Below are 15882 nucleotides of genomic sequence, written 5' to 3' on the forward strand. Positions count from 1 at the left end.
GCGCTATTAGCCCAGGGTCCTGGCTATCATAAGTCACCAGGAACGACCCGGTATGATGCGGGGTCACGATGTGACCCTGTTTTAAATCCCGGGACCGGGCGTCCTTAAGAGGTTAAATGTGACAGCCTACTAGTGTTTAGCGCGAATATTCAAATTGCTAACCCCTCAGATGCCATGATCAATACAGATCAATGAATATGCGGGAGTGCGGTCAGAAAAATACATGATTGGATCGGCCACAGCGCTGCCGCCGCGATCCAATTATCTGTAATGGCGAACGGAGGTCCCCTCACCTGCCTCCGTCCATCTCCTGGTGTCTTCTGCTCTGTTCTGAGATCGAGCCCTATGGGGACTATTAAAGTGTCAAAATAAAAGTAAAAAAGTTTTTTACTAAATTTGAAAAAATCCCCTCCCTCAACAAAAATTTTTATTGTGCCCTTTTCCCCCAAAAAGTGTAAAAAATATTTGGTATCGCCGCATGCATAAATATACGAACTATTAAATTATAACGTTAATTATCCCATACGGATAACAGCATGAATGAAAAAAAATATCCAAAATAGCTGCTTTTTTATAACATTTTATTTAAAAAAAATTGATTAAAAAAATTTATTAAAAGTTTTAGTTATGCAAATGTGGTATCAAAAAAAAGTACAGATCACGGCGCAAAAAATGAGCCCTCATACCGCCACTTATACGGAAAAATGAAAAAGTTATAGGTCAGCAAAATAGAGGGATTTTAAACGCACTAATTTGGTTAAATAGTTGCGATTTTTTTTAATCAGTACAATAATAGAAAAATATGTAATCAGGGGGATCATTTTAATCGTATTGACCCACAGAATATAGAAAACATGTCTATTTTACTGTAAAGTGTACAGCATGAAAACGAAACCTTCCAAAATTTACTAAATTGTGGTTTCCTTATCAATTTCCCCACACAAATAGTATTTTTTTGTTGCATCATACATTTTATGGTAAAATTGGTGATGTCATTACAAAGGACAACTGGTCGCACAAAAAACAAGCCCTCATACTAGTCTGTGGATGAAAATATAAAAGAGTTATGATTTTTAGAAGGCGAGGAGGAAAAAAACTAAAACGTTAAACATTTTTTTTTGAGTCCTTAAGGCCCAAATGGGCCCCTTAAGGACCCTTGACGTACGCGTACTTTATGACACCCTGGTACTTAAGGACCCATGACGTACGCGTACGTCATGGAGAGTTTCGGCCCCCACCGCGCGCAAAATCATTCAGCAGACATCCCGTGCAAACGCCCAGGTTGCCCCCCCATGTCGGCGATCGCGGCAAAGCGCAAGTGAATTCACACTTGCGATTTGCGCAATTCCGGGTCATTACGGGTCTATGGTGACCCGGTGAACCGGAATATAAGGGGGAACGCGGTTGTCTAAGACACCCACGATCCCCCTGAAGACGCGACCACCAATAGCAGATCGGGGGCGGGGGGGTTAACTTTAGTTTTCCCAGTCCTGCCCACCCTCAATAGGCGGGGAAAGGACGGGGAAACGACGGGGACCGGCGCCGAACATCCACTTACCCATTCGGGAGGGCGTCGGAGGCAGCGGGCGACGGAGATCGGCAAGTGGCGATGTCGTTCAGCTGGATCGTACGGAAGCCGGTGAGTTGCTAAGCAACATCTGGAGGGTACAGTTTGAGACCACTATACAGTGGTCTCTAACTGTAGCCCTCCAGATATTGCAAAACTACAACTCCCAGCATGCCCAGACAGCTGTTTGGGCATGCTGGAATATGTAGTTTTGCAACAGCTGGAGGGCTACAGTTAGAGACCACTATATAGTGGTCCCTAAACTGTAGCCCTCCAGATCTTGCAAAACTACAACTCCTAGCATGCCCAAACAGCTGTTTGCTGTCTGAGCATGCTGGGATTTGTAGTTTTGCAACACCTGGAGGACCACAGTTTGGAGATCACTGTGGCCCTCCAGATGTTGCAAAACTGCAAATCCCAACATGCCCAAACAGCAAACAGCTGTCTCGGCATGCTGGGAGTTGTAATAGTGTATCTCCAGCTATTGCATAACTGCATCTCCCAGCATCGCCGCAGCGCAAACTTCTAGTGGGAAACTCACCGTAACACGCCAGTGCGAATGTACCTTAAAAACACTACACTACACTAACACATAATAAAGGGTAAAACACAACATATACACCCCCTTACACTGCCCCCCCCCCCCAATAAAAATGAAAAACGTATTGTATGGCAGTGTTTCCAAAATGGAGCCTCCAGCTGTTGCAAAATAACAACTCCCAGCATTTCCGGACAGCCACTGACTGTCCAGGCATGCACGGAATTTAGCAACAGCTGGAGGCACCCTGTTTGGGAATCACTGGCGTAGAATACCCCTATGTCCACCAATATGCAATCTCTAATTTAGTCCTCAAATGCGCATGGCGCGCTCTCACTTCGGAGCCCTGTCGTATTTCAAGGAAACAGTTTAGGGCCACATATGGGGTATTTCCGTACTCGGGAGAAATTGCACTACAAATTTGGGGGGGCTTTTTCTCCTTTTACCCCTTATGAAAAGGAAAAGTTGGGGGCTACACCGGCTTGTCAGTGTAAAAAAATAAAAAAAATTTACACTAACATGCTGGTGTTGCCCCATACTTTTTATTTTCACAAGTGTTAAAAGGAAAAAAAGACCCCCAATATTTGTAACGCAATTTCTCTTGAGTACGGAAATACCCCAGATGTGGGCGTAAAATGCTCTGCGGGCGCACAACAAGGCTCAGGAGATAGAGTGCACTATGTACATTTGAAGCCTAAATTGGTGATTTGCACAGGGGTGGCTGATTTTACAGCTGTTCTGCCATAAACACAAAAAAAGAAATACCCACATGTGACCCCATTTTGGAAACTACATCCCTCACTGAATGTAATAAGGAGTATGATGAGCCTTAAAACCCCACAGGTGTTTAATGAAAATTCTTCAAAGTTGGATGGAAAAATGAAAAAAAAAATCACTAAAATGCTGGTGTTACCCAAAATTTTTCATTTTCACAAGGAAAAATAGAAAAAAAGCCCCCAAAATTTGTAGCCCAATTTCTTCTGAGTAAGAACATACCCCATATGTGGATGTAAAGTGCTCTGCTGGTGCACTAGAATGCTCAGAAGAGAAGGAGCACAATTTGTCCGGAATTGAAGCCCACATATGTTTACAAAGCCCCCATAGAGCCAGAACAATGGACCCCCCCCCACATGTGACCCCATTTTGGAAACTACACCCCTCATGTAATGTAATAAGGGGTACAGTGAGTATTTACGCCCCACAGGTGTCTGACAGATTTTTGGAACAGTGGTTTGTGAAAATGAAAAATGTAATTTTTCATTTGCACAGCCCACTGTTCCAAAGATCTGTCAAACGCCAGTGGGGTGTGAATACTCACTGCACCCCTTATTAAATTCTGTGAGGGGTGTAGTTTCCAAAATGGGGTCACATGTGGGGGGGTTCCACTGTTCTGGCACCACGGAGGGCTTTGTAAACACACATGGCCCCCGACTTCTATTCCAAACGAATTCTGTCTCCAAAAGCCCAATGGCGCTCCTCCTCTTCTGAGCATTGTAGTGCACCAGCAGAGCACTTGACGTCCACACATTGGGTATTTCCATACTCAGAAGAGATGGGGTTACAAATTTTTGGGGTCATTTTCTCCTATTACCCCTTGTAAAAATGTAAAATTAGGGGGGAAACCAGCATTTTAGTGAAACATTTTTTTTTTCATTAACACATCCGACTTTAACAAAAAGTCGTCAAACACCTGTGAGGTGTTAAGGCTCACTGTACCCCTTGTTGCATTTCTTGAGGGGTGTAGTTTCCAAAATAGTATGCAATGTGTTTTTTTTTTTTGCTGTCCTAGCACCATAGGGGCTTCGTAAATGCGACATGCCCTCCAAAAACCATTTTAGCAAAATTCGCTTTTCAAAAGCCAAATGTGACTCCTTCTCTTCTGAGCATTGTAGTGCGCCAGCAGAGCACTTGACATCCACACATGGGGTATTTCCATACTCAGAAGAGATGGGGTTACAAATTTTGGGGGGCATTTTCTCCTATTATCCCTTGTAAAAAATAAAAATTTAGGGGAAAACTAGCATTTTAGTAAAAAAAAAAAATCATTTACACATCCAAATTTAAGGAAAAGTCGTCAAACACCTGTGGGGTGTTAAGGCTCACTGGACCCCTTGTTACGTGCCTTGAGGGGTGTAGTTTCCAAAATAGTATGCCATGTGGGGTTTTTTTTTTTTTTTTTTGCTGTGTCGGCACCATAGGGGCTTTCTAAATGCGACATGCCCCACAAAAAAACATTTCAGAAAAACTCACTCTCCAAAATCCCACTGTCGCTCCTTCCCTTCTGAGCCCTCTAGTGAACCCGCCGAACACTTGACATACACATATGAAGTATTTCCTTACTCGAGATAAATTGGGTTACACATTTTAGGAAAATTTCTCTCCTTTTACCCCTTGTAAAAATTCAAAAACTGGGTCTACAAGAACATGCCAGTGTAAAAAATTAAGATTTTGAATTTTCTCCATCAATTTGCTGCTATTCCTGTGAAGACACCTAAAGGGTTAACAAGCCTTTTGAATGTCATTTTGAATACTTTGAGGGGTGCAGTTTTTATAATGGGGTCATTTGTGGGGTATGTCTAATAAGAAGGCCCTTCAAATCCACTTCAAAACAGAACTGATCCCTGAAAAATGTTGATTTCGATGTGAAAAATTGGAAAATTGCTGCTATACTTTGAAGCCTTCTGATGTCTTCCAAAAGTAAAAACATGTCAACTAGAGATGAGCGAGCTTACAGTAAATTCGATTCGTCGCGAACTTCTTGGCTCGGCAGTTGATGACTTTTCCTGCATAAATTAGTTCAGCTTTCAGGTGCTCCGGTGGGCTGGAAAAGGTGGATACAGTCCTAGGAGACTCTTTTCTAGGAATGTATCCACCTTTTCCAGCCCACCGGAGCACCTGAAAGCTGAACTAATTTATGCAGGAAAAGTCATCAACTGCCGAGCCGAGAAGTTCGTGACGAATCGAATTTACTGTAAGTTCGCTCATCTCTAATGTCAACTTCATGATGCAATCATAAAGTAGACATGTTGTATATGTGAATCAATATATAATTTATTTGGAATATTCATTTTCCTCATAAGCAGAGAGCTTCAAAGTTACAAAAATGCTAACTTTTCAATTTTTTCATAAAATTTTGGAATTTTTCACCAAGAAACGATGCAAGTATCGACAAAATTTTACCACTAACATAAAGTAGAATATGTCACGAAAAAACAATCTCTGAATCAGAATGAAAGGTAAATGTATCCCAGAGTTATTATTGTTTAAAGTGACAGTGGTCAGATGTGCAAAAAATGGCCGGGTCCTACAGTGAAAATTGGCTGGGTCCTTAAGGGGTTACGGGGTTAATAAAAAAAATTTAGCATGGAAAGAAAGTGAACGAATATGCAAAATTCGCTAACATAGGATGAATATTCATCCATATATTCGCGAAATATTGTAAATTCGAATATGGCTTATGCCACTCATCACTACAGCCTACCTAGGTTTTGTTGCTGACCAGGTCCATCACTTTATGACCATAGTGTACCTATCTTCTAATGGCTTCTTCCAGCAAGAAAATGGCCAATGTCACAAAACTCACGTCATCTCACACTGGTTTCTTCAGTATGACAATGAGTTCACTGTACTCCAATTGCCTCCACAATCTGAATCCAACAGAGCACCCATGGGATGTGATAGAATGGGAGAATGAGGTAGGGCAAAAAATGTAAGCAGTGGAACTACAGAAGCTACAGAAGCTGTCAGAATTGGGAGAAGCACCAGGCTGCCAAGAATCCGCCACTGCTAACTATAACTGAACAGTAAAACATTCATGCCAGTTACAACACATGGCTAGTAACACAATAACAATCAGTTGTGTGTGATGTGGGTTTAAGATGATCAGTGGTCTGGGGGTCTTGGTCAGATGCCCATTTTATTATATGGCTAGTCTATACACAAATAGGGAGAGACATCAAGTGCAGACCCCAGTGACTAGAAGGCCCATTCCTGGACAATTTTAATTGGAAGTAAATTGTATATTTAATAACTTAAAATACAATTTTATCATTTTTACAAATATTGTTACATTGCTATCTGAGCTGTTTTAATAAGAATGTCTGATGAAGGTCAAAAAGACTGAAACCGTTTACCATAAATCTGATCTGCTGGAAATATACAAAAATAAATGGCGACATTTATCATTATCTTTAGACTGCTTTTTGTGTCTAGAAAAGGCACAAAAAAGGTGCAAGCAGGGTTTATTTGAGCCTTTTTTGCACCTTCTGGTCTACACATTTCTGCTGATTTTGAGTTGCAATCCACTGATATTGGCAATACTCATGATATGGAAGGGTTTTATGAAAAAAGGTGCAAAGCCACTGAAAAGTCTCTAAGACTACACCAGCCCAGACTTAGCTTTTTGGTTTATCTGAAGAGAGAAATTTCAGAAAATGTGACCTGCACAAAATTTATCAAATGCTCTGTGACCATTTAATAAATTTGGTGTTCCTACACATTATCAGCCCACAAAAAAAGGTGTAAAAAATGCTTCAGTTAAACCTACAATGATAAATGCCGGCCAAAGAATTTACTCTGAAGTGTGGAAAAAAAGTGTGCACAAGTTTACTCTATTTGTATATGTGGGAAGCCTATCAGGCTGAATTTGTGGGAGGGGCTTTGGCTATTTAACATCCATCGGCCCCTCCCTCTGGGCGTATGCTGGGTTGGCGAAATTGCGGGGGTTCTTTCGTTGCGTACGCTGGGTCAGGTGTGTGGTGGTGCAGGTAAGTGCCGGGTGACCGGCAGGTTTCTTTTACTGGGGCCCTGGTCTGTTGCTATTGCTCCCCTCGTTTGGCGGGCAGGCTCCGGCACCCAGCGTGTTATGTAGGCGGCGGTCCGTCGTGCAGCGCATGCCCGGGCTGGCCGCAGTGAACACGGCCTCTGGATCCAGCGGCAGCTGGCGGCATGGCAGGCGCGGGGAGACGCGACCCACGTGGGTCTCCCTGTGCTGGCGTCTCACGTGCAACACGGGGCTCTGAACGGGCGGAGTCACAGCATGCCAGTGAGCCGGCGGTATAGCTCCACGGATGGCCAGCAGGTGGCGCTGAAAAAAAAAAAAAAAATGTGTGTGTGTGTGAGGAAATGTTAGGCTTACAGAGTGTATTGGTACCATGCAGTAATAGGGGCTGGCTCATGGTGCACCGGTGTCAGGCCACAGTTCCTGACACATGCACTGTCGCAGACAAGGGGCAGCTTGTAAAGTTAATAATACGATAATCCATATCACTGTGGCTTCGGTTTAGGGGGGGGGGGTGGTCATGCATATCGGGGTACCGGGTCAGAAGCTTGGGGTAGTCAAGTAATTAGTGCGGTTGGGGTAGTTTCAGGCATAGGGGGGGGGGTAAGGGGGGGTCAGCATGTATGGGTCAGAGGTGGTAGGTGGCGCGTAAACCATATGGTTAGTACACTGTTAGTTTCTCTTGCAGTTTAGGTGGGCTGTATCCAGTTAGGTGGTCGTTACGTTCCTGGTCATTGCAAATTTGGCTACGGTCAGTACCAACCGTACGGCGGTTGTTCATGTTATTTATTCAAGTTTTTTACGGTGGTCATCACTTTCGCTAGCAGACGCTAGTTCACGTCATTTCAGTCAAATGCTTAATACTCCTGTTACATTAGTTAATGTTACGCACTACCGCTGTTACACATAGGCCCTGAATCACTGTATATCTGACTCGACATGTCAGATAGGGTTCAAGGCGTCATTGCTACTGTCACGCATACAGAGCATTTCGTTTACACGGGTAGTGGTCACTGCGATCTTGACTCTTCTTCAAGGGTGATCACTTGCCTGCGGTGGTTGCTGACACGTCTTCAGAGCCATCGCTAGTTAGTTAGAAATGGTGCACACTGTAATCTTGACTCGCAGTCAGGAGGTGTTCACGGTTTAATTATTCATGACTATACGCGTCATGCACACGTTCTCGGTCAGACACACGGTCAGGCCTCGTTTCAAACTATTCAGGTGGTACTCTGGGTCGCACTGGCACTACGGTCAGCACTTGGGTTCGGCCACATTGCACGGGCAGTCTGCAGCTGTAAGCTAACATTAAGTATGTATTCGGTTGTTTGCAGGGTTACAGTCGATTTGCTGTTCGTTCAGACGTCTTACTGTTGTGTTACAGTGGTGGTAAGGTCAGTCAGTACTCAGCAAGGGGGGTACACGTTTCTCATATCTGGTGACTCACGATTACCGTTTTGTTTCCCCGGCACCCGTTACGGCCCGGACAGGTCATGTCTCACGTGTCAGACATAGAGGACCCGATGTCCATCCCTGATACACCAGCTAGAAGCTCCGTGCGAGGGACGCCCTCCTCTGCAGCTTACAGGGCTTGGACGATCCCCAAATTGATGGAGGAGTTGCGCAAGAGAGCAATTCCATTTCCAGCAACCGCCCGAAAAGCAGAGTTGTACAAACTCCTCATGGCGGATCAGGGGTCTGGCGACAGTCAGGAGGGGACCTCGAGCCAGTCCACCCTCTCTGAACTGCATGCAATGATGACTTCCATGTTGGGCAGGCTGGATTCTCTGGAGAGAAGGGGCATTCAGGGGCCTCCAGCTCCAGCAGCATTGCAGGCGCCAACGCCTACACAGATGTCTGCCCCTGTTCCGGTAGGCAACCCAGGTAGGCGCTCTGGGCCACCAAGGGTGTCACCAGTCCATTTTGTCCCAGCGGCCCTGAGAAAAGACATACTGGAAGGGAAGGACATCAATTTGGCGGCCCTGTTGCTATCTGCCTTCGACGTTGAGGACACTAGAACGGTAGCATGCGCTGACTTATCTGTTGTCCTTAAGAGTAAGGACACCAGGCTGAAACGGAAGCTAAATATCCATGAGTTTGTGATTGCCTTCAGCAAATACAGGGAGGTGATATGCTCAGCCAGGCCGGAGCGCAGAGAGGAGCTCGACCTGTATTTGCTGAGGGTTACTGAATACGCATACAAATACGGTGGTACCCATTTCTACGATTATCATAGAAGTTTCTCAGCCATGGCAGCGGCGGCCTTCAGCCAAGATGGGTACCTCACGGACTGGAGCATCGAAGATTCACAGATGTTCTGCAGCCACTTCGCAAATCTCAAATTCCCTGCATGTGCCGCCTGTCAATCAATCACGCATACTACGGCGTGGTGTGTAGGGCTGGCTCAACAGGGCGAGCAGGGCGCTACCAGACCGTCCACTTCCACGGACAGTTTCAGCAGGTCCGCACCTTCCGTGGATAAGTTGGGCCGTCCAGTACACTACCTCGGAGGCTCACAAATTTGTAACAACTATAACATGTCTTCGTGCAACTTCAGCAATTGCAGGTTATTACACGTCTGCTTCTACTGCTTCAGGGCACATCCGGGCTCTGCATGTAGGCAGAAAGGGCCAGCATGACTAGGCGGGGTACGTACCCCAGTCCTGGCCGCTCTGCTCGCGGATCACCCGGACCCAGATTGGGTCCAATGGTTGATCAATAGTTTTGATAGAAGCTTCCACGCCGGCATGGTCACACTGCCGCAGGCCACATTTGAATGCGACAATCTGCTGTCTGCCGTAAACGATCCCGCTGTTGTCACTGAATTAATAAATGCTGAGCTAATGAAAGGTTATATGATTGGCCCCTTGTTAGTTTCTCCATTCAGGTCTTGGAGGGTCAGTCTGGTAGGGGTGGTAACAGGCAAGTTCAATGGGAAAAAGAGACTGATATTTGACTTGTCGGCTCCTCATGGGTCACTTGTCCCCAGTATCAACTCTCTCATTCGATCCGAGGAGTTTAGCATGCATTATTCTTCCATAGACCAGGCTATTCAGGTAATCTTGGCGCTCGGCCCAGGGACTTGGATGGCGAAGGCGGATATCACTGACGCCTTCAAGTTGCTGCCATTGCACAGGGACCAGTGGCAATGGTTTGGGCTCAAATGGCAAGGGGCATATTACTTTGCTTCCAAGTTGACTTTCGGATGCAAGAGCAGCCCGTGGCTGTTTGACCAACTGGCCCAGGCATTGCACTGGCTTCTGGTTAATGTCTCTGGATGCAGCCAGGTCATCCATTACTTGGATGACTTTCTTCTGCTCAGTCGCCCGAGGGAAGAGCCGGACCAGTTGGTCAGATTGCTGAAACTGTTCACTGATATTGGGGTGCCAGTGTCTCCCAAGAAAACGGTCGGTCCAACTAAGTGTCTCACCTTTCTGGGAGTAATCCTAGATTCAGTCGCAATGCAAGTCAGCTTGCCCACTGACAAACTCAACCGTATCAGAGACACTATCCACAAGTACACGGTCTCCCAGGTCACGACCAAGGGCGAGTTGCAGAGCTTGCTGGGAATGCTGGCATTTGCTATGCGAGCAATTCCGCAGGGCAGAGCGTTCGTATCCAGAATATTGTCTTTGCTGCATGGTGTCCCTCATCAACACAGTAGGGTTTGGTTAGATTGCCAAGCCCTGGCTGACCTGAACATGTGGGATAGGTTCATGGCACAATGGAATGGGACGGCTATGTTTGTCCCGCCAGCCTCCGAGTTGTCCCCCAAGATCTGCACCGATGCGTCATCTTCCATCGGTTATGGTGCAGTGTGGGGCAGCAGGTGGATGGCGGGCCAATGGTCCAAGCAGATATTGGCTCTGGCAGGCTTCAGCAGCACTTCGGCACTTTTTGAGGTTTTCCCCATTGTAGCAGCTGCAGTGACATGGGGCGACAAGTGGTCAGGGCAGACGGTGGAGTTTCAGTGTGACAATCAGGCGACAGTTGCCATAGTCAACAAGGGCAGTTCCGGGCATGCTACTGTCATGTCATTCATGCGCAGACTAGTCTGGGTGTCCTTACAACACAACTTCAATTTTGTAGCCAGACACATACCGGGGGTAGACAACACGGCCGCAGATGCTCTGTCCAGGGCTAATTTCCATCTCTTTTCACAGGTGGCTCCGCAAGCAGTAGGAACACAACCCCCTTGCCTGGCACAATTAATCTTGGACTGAATTATTACACACAGGTGGCCCGGGAGTTAATGTCGGACGCCTTAGCCCCCAATACCAGAAAGGCCTATCATGCAGCACACGACACCTTCAGGGCATATCTGTCGCAACATAGCATCCCCTTTTCTTACGACACCACTATCATTCTATCTTTCATCGGTTTCTGCCACTCTTCTCTGCACCTGTCTCATAGCACTATCAAATCTTACCTTTCGGGCATTCAGCATTTCATTTCTTTATCCCACCCAGACAGGCTATCTATCTTATCATCTCAGGCTGTCAAGGCTGCGCTCAGAGGGGTGGTGGCTCGTAGCGCCACAGCGCCAACTCTCAGGAAACCGATCAGCGGCGAGCTGTTCCGAGCCATGTCTGACGCATTAGCCAATAACCCGTTTGGCTTCGAGCGCAGTCTGATAATCAAATCTGCCATTTATCTAGCCTTCTATGGCTTCCTCCGGCCGGGTGAATTTTCATGTGCCAGGCGGGGAGCGACACATCCACAGAAGGCTCATTTAAGGTGGCAGGGTTCTTGGTTCGAAGTTTCACTGTCTGTCACAAAAACTTGTAGGTGGGGGGCGGTGGTTAAGTATTTTCCTTCAGGCAATAACTGGTGCCCGGTGGCGGTGTTGGCACAACTGGTTGAGTTCCTCCATGATAAGCCTCCGGAGTCGCCACTGTTGCCTTTCGGTGGGGGTGCTCTTACCACTTCTCTTTTCACATCGCATGTCCGCACGCTGCTTGGTAATTTAGGACACAACCCCAGAGAGTTCTCAGGTCACTCATTCCGCATAGGAGCAGCATCGGCGGCCTCCAGGCACAAAGTGCCTGTACATGTCATCCAGAAGTTGGGGAGGTGGCGGTCTGATGCATATACCACTTATGTCCCAGATCCCTCAAGGGAAATGGCAGAGGCATTTAAATTTTTGGCACTATAAATAAATGATACTTAATTACCCTAACTGGTGGTGTATTTTTGCCCTCTATAGGCTGACCCTCGACGCGGTTTTCAGGCACACCTCAACCGCTGTTCTATGTTATAAGTAGAGTTTTGGGTTAGGTCTTGGTAAATCTAGTTTCTTGCAGGTGGCCTTCGCAGGAGATAACAGGTAAGCCCATGCACGGTTCAAAGTCCTGACCACAAGTGGGAAGCCTATCAGGCTGAATTTGTGGGAGGGGCTTTGGCTATTTAACATCCATCGGCCCCTCCCTCTGGGCGCATGCTGGGTTGGCGAAACCCACCCTCCTCACCCTTTTCTTCATCACCATACATAAGGGAATGCCCTCTATAGGCGGACCCTCGACGCGGTTTTCAGGCACACCTCAACCGCTGTTCTATGTTATAAGTAGAGTTTTGTGTTAGGTCTTGGTAAATCTAGTTTCTTGCAGGTGGCCTTGGCAGGAGATAACAGGTAAGCCCACGCACGGTTCAAAGTCCTGACCACAAATAGGGGTTGGGAACCAATTTTCTGCACAGTTATGTGTATCATTGAGTGTTTTTTAAATACAAAACTGCCTTAAATAGGAAGGAAGGTGGAGGTTTGGAGGCGAGTCTTACTATTTAGTATTTTGGCTCAGGAATTGTAATATACAGTCATGGCCATAAATGTTGGCACCCCTAAAATTTTTCAAGAAAATGAAATATTTCTCACAGAAAAGGATTGCAGTAACATGTTGTCACGATGCCGGCTGGCAGGTAGTGGATCCTCTGTGCCAGAGAGGGATTGGCGTGGACCGTGCTAGTGGACCGGTTCTAAGCCACTACTGGTTTTCACCAGAGCCCGCCGCAAAGCGGGATGGTCTTGCTGCGGCGGTAGTGACCAGGTCGTATCCACTAGCAACGGCTCACCTCTCTGGCTGCTGAAGATAGGCGCGGTACAAGGGAGTAGGCAAAGCAAGGTCGGACGTAGCAGAAGGTCGGGGCAGGCAGCAAGGATCGTAGTCAGGGGCAACGGCAGAAGGTCTGGAAACACAGGCAAGGAACACACAAGGAACGCTTTCACTGGCACTAAGGCAACAAGATCCGGCAAGGGAGTGCAGGGGAAGTGAGGTGATATAGGGAAGTGCACAGGTGAACACACTAATTGGAACCACTGCGCCAATCAGCGGCGCAGTGGCCCTTTAAATCGCAGAGACCCGGCGCGCGCGCGCCCTAGGGAGCGGGGCCGCGCGCGCCGGGACAGAACAGACGGAGAGCGAGTCAGGTAGGGGAGCCGGGGTGCGCATCGCGAGCGGGCGCTACCCGCATCGCGAATCGCATCCCGGCTGGCAGCGGAATCGCAGCGCCCCGGGTCAGAGGACGTGACCGGAGCGCTGCCGCGGGGAGAGTGAAGCGAGCGCTCCGGGGAGGAGCGGGGACCCGGAGCGCTCGGCGTAACAGTACCCCCCCCCTTGGGTCTCCCCCTCTTCTTAGAGCCTGAGAACCTGAGGAGCAGACTTTTGTCTAGGATGTTGTCCTCAGGTTCCCAGGATCTCTCTTCAGGACCACAACCCTCCCAGTCCACTAAAAAAAAATTTTTCCCTCTGACCTTTTTGGCAGCTAAAATTTCTTTGACCGAGAAGATGTCCGAGGAGCCGGAAACAGGAGTGGGAGGAACAGATTTGGGAGAAAAACGGTTGAGGATGAGTGGTTTGAGAAGAGAGACGTGAAAGGCATTAGGGATACGAAGAGAGGGAGGAAGAAGAAGTTTATAAGAGACAGGATTAATTTGACACAAAATTTTGAAAGGACCAAGATAGCGTGGTCCCAACTTGTAGCTAGGGACACGGAAGCGGACATATTTAGCGGAGAGCCATACCTTGTCTCCAGGGGAAAAAACGGGGGGAGCTCTTCTTTTCTTATCCGCGAACTTCTTCATGCGTGATGAAGCCTGTAAGAGAGAATTTTGGGTCTCTCTCCATATGATGGAAAGGTCACGAGAAATTTCATCCACAGCGGGCAGACCAGAGGGCAAGGGAGTAGGGAGGGGGGGGAGAGGGTGACGGCCGTACACCACGAAAAATGGGGATTTGGAGGAAGACTCAGAGACCCTGAAGTTATACGAGAATTCGGCCCATGGGAGGAGATCTGCCCAGTCATCCTGGCGGGAGGAAACAAAATGTCGCAAATAATCACCCAAGATCTGGTTAATCCTTTCTACTTGTCCATTGGACTGGGGATGATATGCAGAAGAAAAATTTAATTTAATCTTGAGTTGTTTACAGAGAGCCCTCCAGAATTTAGACACGAATTGGACGCCTCTATCCGAGACAATCTGCGTAGGCAACCCGTGAAGACGAAAAATGTGTACAAAAAATTGTTTAGCCAACTGAGGCGCAGAAGGAAGACCAGGAAGAGGGATGAAATGTGCCATTTTGGAGAATCGATCAACGACCACCCAAATAACAGTGTTGCCACGGGAAGGGGGTAAATCAGTAATAAAATCCATACCAATCAGAGACCAAGGCTGTTCGGGGACAGGCAGAGGATGAAGAAAACCAGCGGGCTTCTGGCGAGGAGTCTTATCCCGGGCACAGATAGTGCAGGCTCGCACAAAGTCCACAACATCCGTCTCCAGAGTCGGCCACCAATAGAAGCGGGAGATGAGTTGCACAGATTTCTTGATACCCGCATGACCTGCGAGATGGGAGGAGTGACCCCATTTGAGGATTCCGAGGCGTTGGCGAGGAGAAACAAAGGTCTTTCCTGGAGGAGTCTGCCTGATGGAGGCAGGAGAAGTGGAGATCAGGCAGTCAGGTGGAATGATGTGTTGCGGAGAGAGTTCAACTTCTGAGGCATCCGAGGAACGAGAGAGAGCATCGGCCCTAATGTTCTTATCGGCAGGACGAAAGTGAATCTCAAAATTAAATCGGGCAAAGAACAGAGACCACCGGGCCTGGCGAGGGTTCAGCCGTTGGGCAGACTGGAGGTAGGAGAGGTTCTTGTGGTCGGTGTAGATAATAACAGGAGAACTTGATCCCTCCAGCAGATGCCTCCATTCCTCAAGTGCTAATTTAATGGCTAGAAGCTCTCGATCCCCGATGGAGTAGTTCCTCTCCGCTGGAGAGAAGGTCCTAGAGAAAAAACCACAAGTGACAGCATGCCCGGAAGAATTTTTTTGTAGAAGAACAGCTCCAGCTCCCACTGAGGAGGCATCAACCTCCAATAGGAAGGGTTTGGAAGGGTCAGGTCTGGAGAGGACGGGAGCCGAAGAAAAGGCAGACTTGAGTCGTTTAAAGGCGTCTTCTGCTTGAGGAGGCCAGGACTTGGGATCAGCATTTTTTTTGGTTAAAGCCACGATAGGAGCCACAATGGTAGAAAAATGTGGAATAAATTGCCTGTAATAATTGGCGAACCCCAAAAAGCGTTGGATAGCACGGAGTCCGGAGGGGCGTGGCCAATCTAAGACGGCAGAGAGTTTGTCTGGATCCATCTGTAGTCCCTGGCCAGAGACCAAATATCCTAGAAAAGGAAGAGATTGGCATTCAAACAGACATTTCTCAATTTTGGCATAGAGTTGGTTGTCACGAAGTCTCTGAAGAACCATACGGACATGCTGGCGGTGTTCTTCTAGATTGGCAGAAAAAATTAGGATATCGTCCAGATATACAACAACACAGGAGTATAACAGATCACGAAAAATTTCATTGACAAAGTCTTGGAAGACGGCAGGGGCGTTGCACAGTCCAAAGGGCATGACCAGATACTCAAAGTGTCCATCTCTGGTGTTAAATGCCGTTTTCCACTCGTCCCCCTCTCTGATGCGGATGAGGTTATAGGCGCCTCTTAAGTCCAATTTAG

The sequence above is a fragment of the Hyla sarda genome, chromosome 3, assembly GCF_029499605.1.
Source record: "Hyla sarda isolate aHylSar1 chromosome 3, aHylSar1.hap1, whole genome shotgun sequence".
NCBI classification, from domain to species: Eukaryota; Metazoa; Chordata; class Amphibia; order Anura; family Hylidae; genus Hyla; species Hyla sarda.